The 16,726-nt window shown below is 36.1% G+C and overlaps 1 pseudogene across 1 annotated transcript; it reads right to left on the reverse strand.

Moving 5' to 3' along the window:
• Window positions 1-66: 66 nt before the first annotated feature.
• Window positions 67-16,697, reverse strand: LOC145548558 (uncharacterized; annotated as a pseudogene). Its single transcript, XR_014084564.1, has 6 exons — window positions 16,030-16,697; window positions 13,889-14,808; window positions 11,198-11,360; window positions 5,933-8,075; window positions 3,157-3,316; window positions 67-1,908 (listed from the first exon to the last, which is right to left on the reverse strand). The product of XR_014084564.1 is annotated as an uncharacterized LOC145548558 (transcript).
• Between the last annotated feature and the right edge of the window lie 29 nt (window positions 16,698-16,726).

Genomic DNA, 16,726 nt, shown 5'->3' on the forward strand with positions numbered 1-16,726 from the left:
AAAATACACAGGAAGAACATTGTTCCAGCAGGGAATATTAAGTAAATAGAATAATAATCCCTGAGCTTTACTATCTGTTAAGTGTTTATTGAAAAATGAATATTTTCCACAGTTAAATTAAAATTCATGCTAAGTTAAGGAGGAAGAGATGAGCTTTGCTGCTGTATATATAAACGTTTTCCTGATTAATGTTTTCTACTAAACAGAAAAAGAAAAAGACCATCAGTATCATCAGTATAATAATTTATTACCTAAAAATTATATTAAAAATTTAAATAATTTTTCTATCTAAAATTAAATTCATGTCATCAATACATTTTCTAAGAAAAATCATTAAAACCATGTCAAATAAATGCATCCATTTCCCCAAATCATTGAAATAAAATAAATAAGTACAAAGCATAAACACACAATAAAGATTCCAAAATTTTAGAAGTCTAAATCTGAAAGCAGTCAAACCCTGCAATTACTCCACTTCCAAACAGCAGGTTACTAAGAATCTTACTTGAGGTTCACATTGTGCCATCAAACCTGTGTGAGTTCTCATGTGAACTGTTACATTTCTTTTGAGTGAAACCTTTTCTACAGAACCTACAACAGAAAGGCTTCTAACCCGTGTGAATCTTCTTTTGATGAAGTAAACTGGATCTACACAAAACATTTTCCTGGCTTTTCACCAAGGGAGCACCGATTGCAGTTTTTGTTTTGGGGCGCTCGAATAGTTAAACCGCTCAACGGAGAGCAGAAGCGAGCAGTGGATGAGGTCAATAAAATTGGGGGATCAGACCAGCTTCACATGCAAGAATCAGCTGATCTCCCAAAATTAAGGAAAACATATATTAATTAGCTGACTTATAAATCAGTGCACCGCTACTTCTCACATGTGTAAAGAAGCGATGTGAGAAGTTAAATGGGATTTTTGAGTGACTTTTTTTCCACAGATCTCACAAGAGAAGGGCTTCTCACCTGTGTGAATTCTCTTGTGCCTAACCAAGTCAGGTTTCCTCCGGAAACTTTTCCCACAGGTCTCACAAGAGAAAGGCTTCTCACCAGTGTGAATTGTCATGTGATCAAGTAAGTGAGATCTAGATACAAAGCTTTTTGCACAGGTTGTGCATGTGTAAGGTCTCTCACCCGAGTGTGTTTTTATGTGTCTGTTTAAAGTGCTGGTTTGATGGAAAGTTTTTCCACAAGCTGCACATGTGAAGGGTTTCTCAGCCGTGTGAGTTGTCATGTGTGTTGTCAAGGAATAATTTCGAGAAAAGGTTTTATCACAAATTTTACAAGAATATCGTTTTTGGTTTGGGTGAGCTTCCTTGTGCTTTTTTTGTTTTGAAGTCTCAGCTGTGCCTTTCTGTTTGTTCACCAAAATGTCATCAGTCTCTTGTTTCAGCACAAGCTGCTCTTCATCCTGACTGATGCAGAGTTGCTTCTCTTCCTCTGTGATCTGTTGATGTTTTGGTTCCTCTTGCTCCCGTTCCAACAGCGGAGGTTCTGGTTCCTCTTTCTCCCGTTCCAACAGCGGAGGTTCTGGTTCCTCTTTCTCCCGTTCCAACAGCGGAGGTTCTGGTTCCTCTTTCTCCCGTTCCAACAGCGGAGGTTCTGGTTCCTCTTGCTCCCGTTCCAAATGCGGAGGTTCTGGTTCCTCTTTCTCCCGTTCCAACAGCGGAGGTTCTGGTTCCTCTTGCTCCCGTTCCAAATGCGGAGGTTCTGGTTCCTCTTGCTCCCGTTCCAACAGCGGAGGTTCTGGTTCCTCTAGCTCCCGTTCCAACAGCGGAGGTTCTGGTTCCTCTTGCTCCTGTTTCATCTGCAGAGGTTCTGGTTCCTCCTGATGTAAAGTGGAGTTTTCCTGGTTGCTGGGCTCGTTCAGAACCTCCTCCTCTTTACTCAAGCAGCTTGTTGGGAGATCTGGACAAAAAGACAAAACAAAAGCTTCAAAATGTGAGTCAATGAACCCTTCACAATAATTAAAAACTACAATAAAATTAGTCTTCAGTGAACATGTGCACGTCCATGAATATATAAAAATATTGCCATATTTAGTCTTTTGGAGCAATTCTTATTTACCTTACGTTAATAGATTAAATAATTTTCATCTTATTTTGTCCTATACAACTCTATCAACAAAAAGTCTCATAATATTAAACATGGCATCATAAAAACAAGAATATTAATTTTTGCTATTATCTGTTTAACAACACTGGTTTTTTCTCTGTTCTTAACTGATTTGTTTATTGACTTTTGTTGAATTAAATTTCTCTTACATTGCAAATTATAGTTTTATTATAGTTGATCAAATTTCTCATGTCTCATTTCCTTTGTTCCTCCTGTTATTGATGGAGTTATATAGATATTATTTATAAAGTATTAAAGTATTGTCATTTAATTAGCTGCACATGATTAAGAAAATGAAATATAGTTTGATAAGATAAAATATAAATTATCTTTTACTGGCAAAAATGCCAGTAATTAATCTTACTGGAATGTTTTACTATTAATTTCGTAATGCCGAAATTAATAGTAAATAATAAAGACGTCGTTGTATTATGATTTAGTAATTATATTAGTTGTGTTACCACCCCACGCCACTAGAGGCAGTAGCAAGCCAAAAAATGATGCGAATAAGGAACAGATTTAGAAGTACACTGAAAACTACAATATTTGTTAAAAACTGAGTTGCGCTTCAGTAAATGAGAGAGAAGTTCAAATACTTTCTGAAAGTGAAACTCCTTCCCAAATATATTAGATTTAAAAAGAAAAAAAACGGAAGGCTGCGCATAGCACCCATCAACCTCATTAGCTGCACTGACTAATGCATAAAGACACTACGAAGTAGAAATCTAAGTATTTTGGAACCACTGACATTAAAAGACCAACATTTTTGTAATATCTAATAAACACTTTGATCAGACATGACCTACTTCAAGACTTTATAATGGCAAAGAGAACAGGCAATAGCAACACGGACCAACGACATGAACGACAACATAGAAATATATAACAGACATATGCAACATCTACATGCAACATAGAGCAACGACATCTACCAATGACACATAACAACAACATAGAGCAACCTCATATCCATGAGACGTCTATTCTTTTATTATCTCTATGGGCTCATCGGTATCAGTAAAACCTGAAGGTGTTTCGTACCTATTCGGTGTAAGACGGTCTTCGGTATCCGGGTGAAATCCAGCGGTCTGCGCTGATCCTCCATCTCTTCTTCGATCTTGACGTTGATTTCTTTCAACTCTGTGAATGTTTCTTCAGCAGGAGTTTCCTGCTCGTTGATAAACTCTCTCTCAGACATTTTTATTAAAAACATTCACATATTTAGCTAAACTTCAAACCCGTTTTCACACAACCGACTGACAAGAGAAAAGCTAAGAGTATCCCGTGTTCTTTGTTTTTATATTTTGTGTGTTTCACTTCAGTGGCTTTACTGAAGAAACAGGAAATAATTTTTAGTTCCGCTTTGAATTTTCTGCTGCGAGTCTCCTCTTTTATTGATGGATTTATTGTTAGTGGAAATTTAGAAAATAGTTTCATTAGTTATATGTGTAACCTGTGACTCTTTTTGTATGGTGGTAAAACATAATGCTTGCAAACTGCTTGATAACTCAAGACCAAGTACAAGTAGGGAGGGAGTGTTTAGTTAGAACCACAGGTGTCAAACTCCAGTCCTCAAGGGCCGCTGTCCTCCAGTTTTTAGATGTGCCAGAGGTACAAAACGCTGGAATGAAATGGCTTAATTACCTCCTCCTAGTGTAGTTCGGTTCTCCAGAGCCTTAATGACCTGATTATTCTATTCAGGTGTGGTGCAGCAGAGGCACATCTAAAAGTTGCAGGACACCGACCCTTGAGGACTGGAGTTTGACACCCAGTCTGGGATAAAAAAGGAAAAGAAAAAGCACTGAGAATATTGTTAGGTTGTTCTTACAATATTGAATAAAGTGCTGATAGAATGAAAATCACTTATGTCTCCTTGGTAGCTAAGAGTGATAGCTCATTAGAGTAAACTCCTTCTTATTTATTTAATTTTTTCCATTATTATTCATTTATTTCACTACCTCAGTTCACCTGAGTGAAACACAGTATTAAATAATTACACACAAACTAATGTTTAAGTTTTTTGTTATGAAGTTTTATGTTTTTTATTAATTGTTTCTTCAAAAAGCTTCATTTGCTAAAGTTTTTTATAAAATGTTAATATTAAACTTTTAATGTTTAATAAAAAAGCCTTTATATCAGATATACTTTCGTGGTGCCACCTACTGACAACAACCTGCTACTACACCTACATTGTTTCAGCTAAAACTGCTGTTGTAGAAATCAGTGACTCAGCTATTTTTCTACAATCTGTGCTGAATTCATTCCAATGGATTTCAAACATTTATATGCTGGAGTATGTTTAAACAGTCACATTCAATAACATGGAATATGAAGTTTATTTCAGTGGCTCAGTCAATTCAGTGCGTGAAAAAGAGTTTTTACCACATCATTTAAATTTGCCAGGTTTAAAATTTATGTATTTGTTGTCTCTTTTTACATATGGATATTGCATATAAGTATGACAATAACCATAAAAATTATGGGGCTGCACCTTTAGCTGCTGTTCCATCTTCCAGGGATCTGCAACCTCTGGAGACACAAGTGACTCTTTGGCTCACTGATTATATCAAATGATAAAATATTGCTCTGGTTTATGTTGTTTAAATCTTTTCCAAGTGTTGCCATAAAAAACACCGACTACCCTGACCTCTGTGGTAAATCTGGTCTAGAACCAGCCTCCAAACCTAACTCCTTATTTATATAAATGTTTTTGGTAATACTCTGTAAAATACCAGAATGTTCACATAACTTTTATACTTTTGGCTGTCTGAGGACACATTTTGAATATTAAATCAGGTTTTATGATCAGTTACTCAGTACTTCAGTAGTTTACCAAATACTTCAAAAGAAAATACACAGGAAGAACATTGTTCCAGCAGGGAATATTAAATAAATAGAATAATAACCCCTGAGCTTTACTATCTGTTAAGTGTTTATTGAAAAATGAATATTTTCCTCGGTTAAATTAAAATTCATTGCAATTCATGCTAAGTTAAGGAGGAAGAGATGAGCTCTGCTGCTGTATATATAAACGTTTTCCTGATTAATGTTTTCTACTAAACAGAAAAAAAAGACGATCAGTATCATCAGAATAATTTATTACCTAAAAATTATATTAAAAGTTTAAATAATTTTTCTATCTAAAATTAAATTCATATCAATACATTTTCTAAGAAAAATCATTAAAACCATGTCAAATAAATGCATCCATTTCCCCAAATCATTGAAATAAAATAAATAAGTACAAAGCATAAACACACAATAAAGATTCCAAAATTTTAGAAGTCTAAATCTGAAAGCAGTCAAACCCTGCAATTACTCCACTTCCAAACAGCAGGTTACTAAGAATCTTACTTGAGGTTCACATTGTGCCATCAAACCTGTGTGAGTTCTCATGTGAACTGTTACATTTCTTTTGAGTGAAACCTTTTCTACAGAACCTACAACAGAAAGGCTTCTAACCCTGTGAATCTTCTTGTGATGAAGTAAACTGGATCTACACAAAACGTTTTCCCTGCTATTCACCAAGGGTGCACCGATTGCAGTTTTTGTTTTGGGGCGCTCTAATAGTCAAACCTCTCAACGGAAAGTAGAAGAGAGCAGTGGATGAGGTCAATAAAATTGGGGGATCAGACCAGCTTCACATGCAAGAATCAGCTGATTTCCCAAAATTAAGGAAATCAACATAGATTAATCGGCTGGCTGATAAATCAGTGCGCCGCTACTTCTCACATGTGTGAATTCTGATGTGAGAAGTTAAATAGTATTTTTGAGCAAAACCTTTTCCACAGATCCCACATGACAGAAGGACTTCTCACTTGTGAGTCCTCATGTGCTGAAGTAAAACAGACCTAAAAGCAAAGCATTTTCCACAGGTCCCACATGAGAAAAAACTCTCACTTGTATGAGTCTTCATGTGAAAATGCAAAAGGTGTTTTCTAGCAAAACATTTTCCACAGGTCCCACATGAAAAAGGTTTCTCACCTGTGTGAATTCTCATGTGAACAGTTAAATTTATTTGAAGAATGAAACATTTTCCACAGGTTCCACATGAGAACGGCTTCTCACCTGTGTGAGTCATCATGTGAACAGTTAAGCTGTATTTAGAAGTTAAACTTTTTCCACAGATCTCACATGAGAAAGGTTTCTCGCCTGTGTGAATTCTCATGTGAACAGATAAACTTTTTTTAAGAATGAAACATTTTCCACAGGTTCCACATGAGAACGGCTTCTCACCTGTGTGAGTCATCATGTGAACAGTTAAGCTATATTTAGAAGTTAAACTTTTTCTACAGATCAGACATGAGAAAGGTTTCTTGCCAGAGTGAGTTCTCATGTGAAGTTTTAAACTGTGTTTATAAGTTAAACTTTTTCCACAGGTCTCACATGAGAAAGGTTTCTCACCTGTGTGAGTTCTCATGTGAATATTTAAATATTTTTTATAAGAGAAACTTTTTCCACATGTCCCACATGAGTAAGGTTTCTCACCTGTGTGAATTTTCATGTGAACATTCAAATTATTTTTAGAAGAGAAACTTTTTCCACAAGTTCCACATAAGAACGGCTTCTCACCTGTGTGAGTTCTCATGTGAGCAGTTAAGCTATATTTATGAGTTGAACTTTTTCCACAGATCTCACATGAGAAAGGTTTCTCACCAGTGTGAGTTCTTATGTGAACATTTAAGCTGTTTTTAAAAGAGAAACTTTTTCCACAAGTCCCACATGAGAAAGGTTTCTCACCTGTGTGAGTTCTCATGTGCTCAACTAACTTAGAATTATTGAAGTAATTTCTTCCACAGGTACCACAAGAGATTGTCTTCTCACCCGTGTGAACTCTCATGTGAGCAGTTAAACTTTTTTTATGAATGAAACTTCTTCCACATGTCCCACATGAGTAAGGCTTCTCACCAGTGTGAATCGTCATGTGATGATTTAAACTTCTTTCATCAGACAAGCTTTTTCCACAGGTCCCACATGAGTAAGGCTTCTCACCAGTGTGAATTCTCATGTGAACATTTAAACTTTTTTTACAAGAGAAACATTTTCCACAGGTTACACATGAGAAAGGCTTCTCACCTGTGTGAACTCTGATGTGACGAACCAAGTTACGATTCCTCCGGAAACATTTTCCACAGGTTCCACATGAGAAAGTCTTCTCACCAGTGTGAATTTTCATGTGATCATGTAATTGAAATTTAGTTATAAAACTGTTTCCACAGGTTGTGCAAGTGTAAGGCCTCTCACCCGAGTGAATTTTCATGTGTCTGTTTAAAATGCTGATTCGATGGAAACTTTTTCCACAAGCTGCACATGTGTACGGTTTCTCCCCTGTATGAATTCTCATGTGATCATTGAGATGATTTTTGTGAGGGTAATCTTTTCCACAGGTGGAACATGTGAAAAGTTTTTTGTCGTGTGAGTTGTCATGTGTGTTAACAAGGAATTATTTCTAGAAAATGTTTTGTCACAAATTTTACAAGAATATAGCTTTTTTTTTGGGTGACTTTTCTTGTGTTTTTTTTGTTTTGAAGTCTCAGTTTTGCCTTTCTGTTTGGTCACCAACATGTCATCAGTCTCCCGTTTCAGCACAAGCTGCTCTTCATCCTGACTGATGCAGAGTTGCTTCTCTTCCTCTTTGCACTGCTGATGTTCTGGTTCCTCTTGCTCCCGTTTCATCTGCAGAGGTTCTGGTTCCTCTTGCTCCTGTTTTATCTCCAGAGGTTCTGGTTCCTCTTTTTCCCGTTTCATCTGCAGAGGTTCTGGTTCCTCTTGCTCCCGTTTCATCTGCAGAGGTTCTGGTTCCTCTTGCTCCCGTTTCATCTGCAGAGGTTCTGGTTCCTCTTGTTCCCGTTTTATCTGCAGAGGTTCTGGTTCCTCCTGATGTAAAGTGGAGTTTTCCTGGTTGCTGGGCTCATTCAGAACCTCCTCCTCCTCTTTACTCAAGCAGCTTTGTGGGAGATCTGGACAAAAAGACAAAACAAGAGCTTCAAAATGTGAGTCAATGAACCCTTCACTTTATTTAACATAAACTAAAATAAAAATGGTCATTATCGAACACGTACGCCTCCATAAAATAATAAAATCTCTGCCATTGTTCGTCTTTTGGAGCAATTTTTATTTACCTTATTTGGATTTTACAATGTCTGCATGTGGTTAATAATTTTACCAGCGATAAAACTGCAGTGACATCAAGTGTGCCAACATTTGGAAATATGCCGACATTAACTCCTCTTAAAGATTTGCTTCTTGCAAACTGGGACTTTTCCCCATATTCTGTGACCACTGCACACTGACTGCAGGAGGCGCTGTTGCAGCTTTATAATTTGCTATACTTATGGACACAGACAATGATTGCGCTTATATAATGGGAGCACACTGTAACTTGCAGTAAAATACTATATATTTAAACCAAATCGTCTCCAAGTCTCTACTTCCTAAGTAACTATCTGACCATTAGTATTATGACTTTATAGCGTTATATACACAGTTATAAGGTGTTATTGATTACCTTCTGCTGTCTGTGATGCACTCCTTAATTTGTCCAAATATCTAGCCGACCTGAATAAAAATTAATTTGTTTTGTTAGATTTAAAACTAGAGTGATTGACAGCATTTGAGATAGCTTAAAAACCATTTGTGATTCTTTAAATATCACCCCGTTAATTAATTATCCCACCCAACTTAACAATAAATGCCCTCTAAAATCGTCACTCCATGATGTAATAATGACAAACACTCTACATAAATACATAAATATACAGGGTTAAATATACAGAGTTTTTGCAAACGTTCTTAGTGAACATTGTGCTGTAGGTACAGTTAGAAATCTCAAGTTACCGAAACCTAAGCCATGTATCTTGACCAAAAGAGATTTAAAACGCCTAAAAGAGTAAGCTTTTGTTCATGACTTGCTACATTTTAAGTGGAATAGGGTCTCTCTTTTTGATAATGTTGACCTTGCCTGGCAGTATTTCCATGAAGCGTTTTTAAGACTAATAAATAAACATGCTCCTATAAGTAAAATTAGGGCAAACGGGTGAAATAATCCACGGTTTTCCCCATCTATCGGGGTTCTGTGTAAACAAAGAGATGCAGCTTGGGCTAGGGCAAGAAAAAACAATACTGAGGAGAGCTGGCTCTGTTTTAGAAAATTGCAGAATAAATGTACTTTATTAATTAAGAAAGCAAAGTTGGACTATTTCCTTGCCGAGATGACAAAAACTTTAAATGATCCAAAGATATTTTGGAAAACAGTGAAATCAGCTACTGAGCAGGCGCCACTGAGTGACTTTCCAAATTTTGTTTGGAAAAAAAGTAAAATGGTGTCCGATAAATTAGCAATTTTAAATTATTTTAACGAGCATTTATTTCTGTTGGTTCTCTATTTGAGGATTTAAATTCATTCGGCCCAAATGTAAATACTGATGAGCAGTTTTTGAATAATGATTGTAACTTCACCACTTTTAATTTTTCCCCTATTTGTACAGCTGAGGTTCTCAGAGAATTGAAAAACAGACACCACATAAATCAGCTGGGCCAGATAACCTGGATCCATTTTTTCTAAAATTAGCTGCAGAGTTTACAGCAGAGCCATTGTCTCATATTTTTAATCCACCTCTAATTTCTAATAAAATCCCTAGTGTCTGGAAATCAGCATTTGTTTTGCCTCTATTCAAGAATGGAGAATCGTCACAGGTAAACAATTACAGACCAATTTATAAACTATGTATCCTAGCAAACATTTTTGAAACATTTGTTACAAAGCAATTGGAGATTTTTTAGATTTTAATTGTGTTTTACAAAATGTACAGTCTGGTTTTAGGAAAAAACAAAGTACTGTTACTGCCACTCAAAAGGTTATTAATGATCTAATTCAGGCTCTTGATAACAAAAAGCATCGTGTTGCTCTGTTTATTGATTTATTAAAGGCATTTGACAGTAAATCACAAGCTTTTAATTGACATTCCACACAGCATTGGGCTCTCGCATCAAGCTACCATGTGGGCAGCTGATTACCTGTCGATCAGAACCCAGAGAGTTCAATTGGCCGGCTTCACTTCTTCTATAGGTACGATTTTAAATGGCGTCCCACAGGGCTCAGTTCTTGGCCCACCTTGATTCTCCATTTATATAAATAACTTGTGTGAAAATCTGTCAAATGTTTTTTAATCATCTTTATGCAGGTGATTTAGTAATTTACTGCTATTCTTCATCACTTGTACAGGAAACGCAGTATTTGCAAACTGCTTTTAATGTAGATCAAACTTGCTTACAAACTCTGAAGTTGGTTTTGAATGAGGATAAAACTTGAGCAAAGGTTTTTTCACGCTCTAGAAAACTACCAGAAATCCCTCCACTGCTTACAACTGATGTAGGAACACAAATTGAGTTTGTCAGCAACTATAAATATCTTGGCTTTAAGAACCGACCTCATACTTAACAACCTGCTGATCCGTGCGAAATTCTTCATCCACTCCTATAAATGGGGAAATAAAACAACTGACTTTTCAGCCTTTCAAAACCTTCTAATGGACAACAACTACAGATCTTTAAAGCTGAGGGAAAACAAGCATGGACTAGAGCTCTGGGACGCCTAAAATGATGTGAATTTATTTGAAAACCAGTGCCCCTTTGTTTTTTTCTGTTTGTTCTCATCATTCTGCTTTTCCTCTGATGTCTGACAAATTTCATTTATTTTTATTTTATTTAACTTTTTTTAATTATTATTGTTAACTTATAATTTTGTGTGCCATAAACCTATAAGACTTATCGCCTTTATATACAAGCCACGTGATCCTGTACAGTTGTTAAAAATGTTTAATAATAATAATTAAAAAAAGAACCAACAGAATGGACCAACGAAATGAACTACATATGCAGCGAACACATATGCAGCATATATATATGTATATATATATATAACAGATATATGCAACATCTACATGCAACAAAGACGATAGACATCTACACATAACTTCTACTTATTTTTGACACAAACTGAACCTCATATCCATGAGGCGTCTATTCTTTTATTATGTCAATGGGCTCATCGGTATCAGTAAAACCTGAAGGTGTTTCGTACCTATTCGGTGTAAGACGGTCTTCGGTATCCGGGTGAAATCCAGCGGTCTGCGCTGATCCTCCATCTCTTCTTCGATCTTGACGTTGATTTCTTTCAACTCTGTGAATGTTTCTTCAGCAGGAGTTTCCTGCTCGTTGATAAACTCTCTCTCAGACATTTTTATTAAAAACATTCACATATTTAGCTAAACTTCAAACCCGTTTTCACACAACCGACTGACAAGAGAAAAGCTAAGAGTATCCCGTGTTCTTTGTTTTTATATTGTGTGTGTTTCACTTCAGTGGCTTTACTGAAGAAACAGGAAATAATTTTTAGTTCCGCTTTGAATTTTCTGCTGCGAGTCTCCTCTTTTATTGATGGGTTTATTGTTAGTGGAAATTTAGAAAATAGTTTCATTAGTTATATGTGTAACCTGTGACTCTTTTTGTATGGTGGTAAAACATAATGCTTGCAAACTGCTTGATAACTCAAGACCAAGTACAAGTAGGGAGGGAGTGTTTAGTTAGAACCACAGGTGTCAAACTCCAGTCCTCAAGGGCCGCTGTCCTCCAGTTTTTAGATGTGCCAGAGGTACAAAACGCTGGAATGAAATGGCTTAATTACCTCCTCCTAGTGTAGTTCGGTTCTCCAGAGCCTTAATGACCTGATTATTCTATTCAGGTGTGGTGCAGCAGAGGCACATCTAAAAGTTGCAGGACACCGACCCTTGAGGACTGGAGTTTGACAACCCTGGAAGAGATCAGTGTGAAAAAAACAAAACAAAACAACAAAAAAATCCCTGATAATATTTTGTTGTACTTGCAATATTGAATAAAGTGCTGTTTGAATGAAAATCACTTATGTTTCATTGGTAGCAAAGAGTGGTAGCTCATTAGAGTAAACTCCTTATTCATTTAACTTTTTCCATTATTATTTATTTCACTATCTCAGTTCACCAAACTGAAACGCAGAATATTAAATAATTACACACAAACTAATGTTTTCAAGTTTTTTCAATTCATTATGAAGTTTAATGCTTTTTATTAAATGTTTTCATAAAATTTTTATTTACTAAAGGTTTTAATAAAATGTTTATATTAAACTTTTAATGTTTAATAAAAAGCCTTTATATCAGATATGATAATTTCGTGCTGCCACCTACTGACAACAACCTGCTACTACACCTATATTGTTTCAGCTAAAACTGCTGTTGTAGAAATCAGTGACTCAGCTATTTTTCTACAATCTGTGCTGAATTCATTCCAATGGATTTCAAACATTCATATGCTGGAGTATGTTTAAACAGTCACATTCAATAACATGGAATATGAAGTTTATTTCAGTGGCTCAGTCAGTTCAGTGAGTGAAAATGAGTTTTAAGCACATCATTTAAATTTCCCAGCTTTAAAATTGATATATTTATTGTCTCTTTTTACATAGAGACATTGCATATAAGTATGACAATAACCATAAAAATTATGTTGCTGCACCTTTAGCTGCTGTTCCATCTTCCATGGATCTGCAACCTCTGGAGACACAAGTGACTCTTTGGCTCACTGATTATATCAAATGATGAAATATCGCTCTGGTTTATGTTTAATTCTTTTTCAAGTATCGCCATGGAAAAACACCGACTACCCTGACCCCTGTGGTAAATCTGGTCTAGAACCAGCCTCCAAACCTAACTCCTTATTTATATAAATATTTTTGGTAATACTCTGTAAAATACCAGAATGTTCACATAACTTTTATACGTTTGGCTGTCTGAGGACACATTTTGAATATGAAATCAGGTGTTATGGTCACTCAGTACTTCAGTAGTTTACCAAATACTTCAAAAGAAAATACACAGGAAGAACATTGTTCCAGCAGGGAATATTAAATAAATAGAATAATAATCCCTGAGCTTTACTATCTGTTAAGTGTTTATTGAAAAATGAATATTTTCCACAGTTAAATTAAAATTCATGCTAAGTTAAGGAGGAAGAGATGAGCTTTGCTGCTGTATATATAAACGTTTTCCTGATTAATGTTTTCTACTAAACAGAAAAAGAAAAAGACCATCAGTATAATAATTTATTACCTAAAAATTATATTAAAAATGTAAATAATTTTTCTATCTAAAATTAAATTCATGTCATCAATACATTTTCTAAGAAAAATCATTAAAACCATGTCAAATAAATGCATCCATTTCCCCAAATCATTGAAATAAAATAAATAAGTACAAAGCATAAACACACAATAAAGATTCCAAAATTTTAGAAGTCTAAATCTGAAAGCAGTCAAACCCTGCAATTACTCCACTTCCAAACAGCAGGTTACCAAGAATCTTACTTGAGGTTCACATTGTGCCATCAAACCTGTGTGAGTTCTCATGTGAACTGTTACATTTCTTTTGAGTGAAACCTTTTCTACAGGACCTACAACAGAAAGACTTCTAACCCGTGTGAATCTTCTTGTGATGAAGTAAACTGGATCTACACAAAACATTTTCCTCGCTTTTCACTAAGGGTGCACCGATTGCAGTTTTTGTTTTGGGGCGCTCGAATAGTTAAACCGCTCAATGGAGAGCAGAAGAGAGCAGTGGATGAGGTCAATAAAATTGGGGGATCAGACCAGCTTCACATGCAAGAATCAGCTGATCTCCCAAAATTAAGGAAAACATATATTAATTAGCTGACTTATAAATCAGTGCACCGCTACTTCTCACATGTGTAAAGAAGCGATGTGAGAAGTTAAATGGGATTTTTGAGTGACTTTTTTTCCACAGATCTCACAAGAGAAGGGCTTCTCACCTGTGTGAATTCTCTTGTGCCTAACCAAGTCAGGTTTCCTCCGGAAACTTTTCCCACAGGTCTCACAAGAGAAAGGCTTCTCACCAGTGTGAATTGTCATGTGATCAAGTAAGTGAGATCTAGATACAAAGCTTTTTGCACAGGTTGTGCATGTGTAAGGTCTCTCACCCGAGTGTGTTTTCATGTGTCTGTTTAAAGTGCTGGTTTGATGGAAAGTTTTTCCACAAGCTGCACATGTGAAGGGTTTCTCAGCCGTGTGAGTTGTCATGTGTGTTGTCAAGGAATAATTTCGAGAAAAGGTTTTATCACAAATTTTACAAGAATATAGTTTTTGGTTTGGGTGACCTTTCTTGTGCTTTTTTTGTTTTGAAGTCTCAGCTGTGCCTTTCTGTTTGTTCACCAAAATGTCATCAGTCTCTTGTTTCAGCACAAGCTGCTCTTCATCCTGACTGATGCAGAGTTGCTTCTCTTCCTCTGTGATCTGTTGATGTTTTGGTTCCTCTTTCTCCCGTTCCAACAGCGGAGGTTCTGGTTCCTCTTGCTCCCGTTCCAACAGCGGAGGTTCTGGTTCCTCTTGCTCCCGTTCCAAATGCGGAGGTTCTGGTTCCTCTTTCTCCCGTTCCAACAGCGGAGGTTCTGGTTCCTCTTTCTCCCGTTCCAACAGCGGAGGTTCTGGTTCCTCTAGCTCCCGTTCCAACAGCGGAGGTTCTGGTTCCTCTTGCTCCTGTTTCATCTGCAGAGGTTCTGGTTCCTCCTGATGTAAAGTGGAGTTTTCCTGGTTGCTGGGCTCGTTCAGAACCTCCTCCTCTTTACTCAAGCAGCTTGTTGGGAGATCTGGACAAAAAGACAAAACAAAAGCTTCAAAATGTGAGTCAATGAACCCTTCACAATAATTAAAAACTACAATAAAATTAGTCTTCAGTGAACATGTGCACGTCCATAAATATATAAAAATATTGCCATATTTAGTCTTTTGGAGCAATTTTTATTTACCTTACGTTAATAGATTAAATAATTTTCATCTTATTTTGTCCTATACAACTCTATCAACAAAAAGTCTCTCATAATATTAAACATGGCATCATAAAAACAAAAATATTAATTTTTGCTAGTATCTGTTTAACAACCCTGGTTATTTCTCTGTTCTTAACTGATTTGTTTATTGACTTTTGTTGAATTAAATTTCTCTTACATTGCAAATTATAGTTTTATTATAGTTGATCATATTTCTCATGTCTCTTTTCCTTTGTTCCTCCTGTTATTGATGGAGTTATATAGATATTATTTATAAAGTATGAAAGTATTGTCATTTAATTAGCTGCACATGATTAAGAAAATGAAATATAGTTTGATAAGATAAAATATAAATTATCTTTTACTGGCAAAAATGCCAGTAATTAATCTTACGGGAATGTTTTACTATTAATTTCGTAATGCCGAAATTAATAGTAAATAATAAAGACGTCGTTGTATTATGATTTAGTAATTATATTAGTTGTGTTACCACCCCACGCCACTAGAGGCAAGGAGGCCCGAAATGATGCGAATAAGGAACAGATTTAGAAGTACACTGAAAACTACAATATTTGTTAAAAACTGAGTTCCGCTTCAGTAAATGAGAGAGAAGATCAAATACTTTCTGAAAGTGAAACTCCTTCCCAAATATATTAGATTTAAAAAGAAAAAAAACGGAAGGCTGCGCATAGCACCCATCAACCTCGTTAGCTGCCCTGACTAATGCATAAAGACACTACGAAGTAGAAATCTAAGTATTTTGAAACCACTGATATTAAAAGACCAACATTTTTGTAATATCTAATAAACACTTTGATCAGACATGACCTACTTCAAGACTTTATAACGGCGAAGAGAACAGGCAATAGCAACACGGACCAACGACATGAACGACAACATAGAAATATATAACAGACATATGCAACATCTACCAATGACACATAACAACAACATAGAGCAACCTCATATCCATGAGGCGTCTATTCTTTTATTATGTCTATGGGCTCATCGGTATCAGTAAAACCTGAAGGTGTTTCGTACCTATTCGGTGTAAGACGGTCTTCGGTATCCGGGTGAAATCCAGCGGTCTGCGCTGATCCTCCATCTCTTCTTCGATCTTGACGTTGATTTCTTTCAACTCTGTGAATGTTTCTTCAGCAGGAGTTTCCTGCTCGTTGATAAACTCTCTCTCAGACATTTTTATTAAAAACATTCACATATTTAGCTAAACTTCAAACCCGTTTTCACACAACCGTCTAACAAGAGAAAAGCTAAGAGTATCCCGTGTTCTTTGTTTTTATCTTTTGTGTGTTTCACTTCAGTGGTTTTACTGAAGAAACAGGAAATAACTTTTAGTTCCGCTTTGAATTTTCTGCTGCGAGTCTCCTCTTTTATTGATGGGTTTATTGTTAGTGGAAATTTAGAAAATAGTTTCATTAGTTATATGTGTAACCTGTGACTCTTTTTGTATGGTGGTAAAACATAATGCTTGCAAACTGCTTGATAACTCAAGACCAAGTACAAGTAGGGAGGGAGTGTTTAGTTAGAACCACAGGTGTCAAACTCCAGTCCTCAAGGGCCGCTGTCCTCCAGTTTTTAGATGTGCCAGAGGTACAAAACGCTGGAATGAAATGGCTTAATTACCTCCTCCTAGTGTAGTTCGGTTCTCCAGAGCCTTAATGACCTGATTATTCTATTCAGGTGTGGTGCAGCAGAGGCACATCTAAAAGTTGCAGGA

The sequence above is a fragment of the Poecilia reticulata genome, chromosome 18 (genome assembly GCF_904066995.2).
Source record: "Poecilia reticulata chromosome 18, P_reticulata-male-v2, whole genome shotgun sequence".
Taxonomy (NCBI): Eukaryota; Metazoa; Chordata; class Actinopteri; order Cyprinodontiformes; family Poeciliidae; genus Poecilia; species Poecilia reticulata.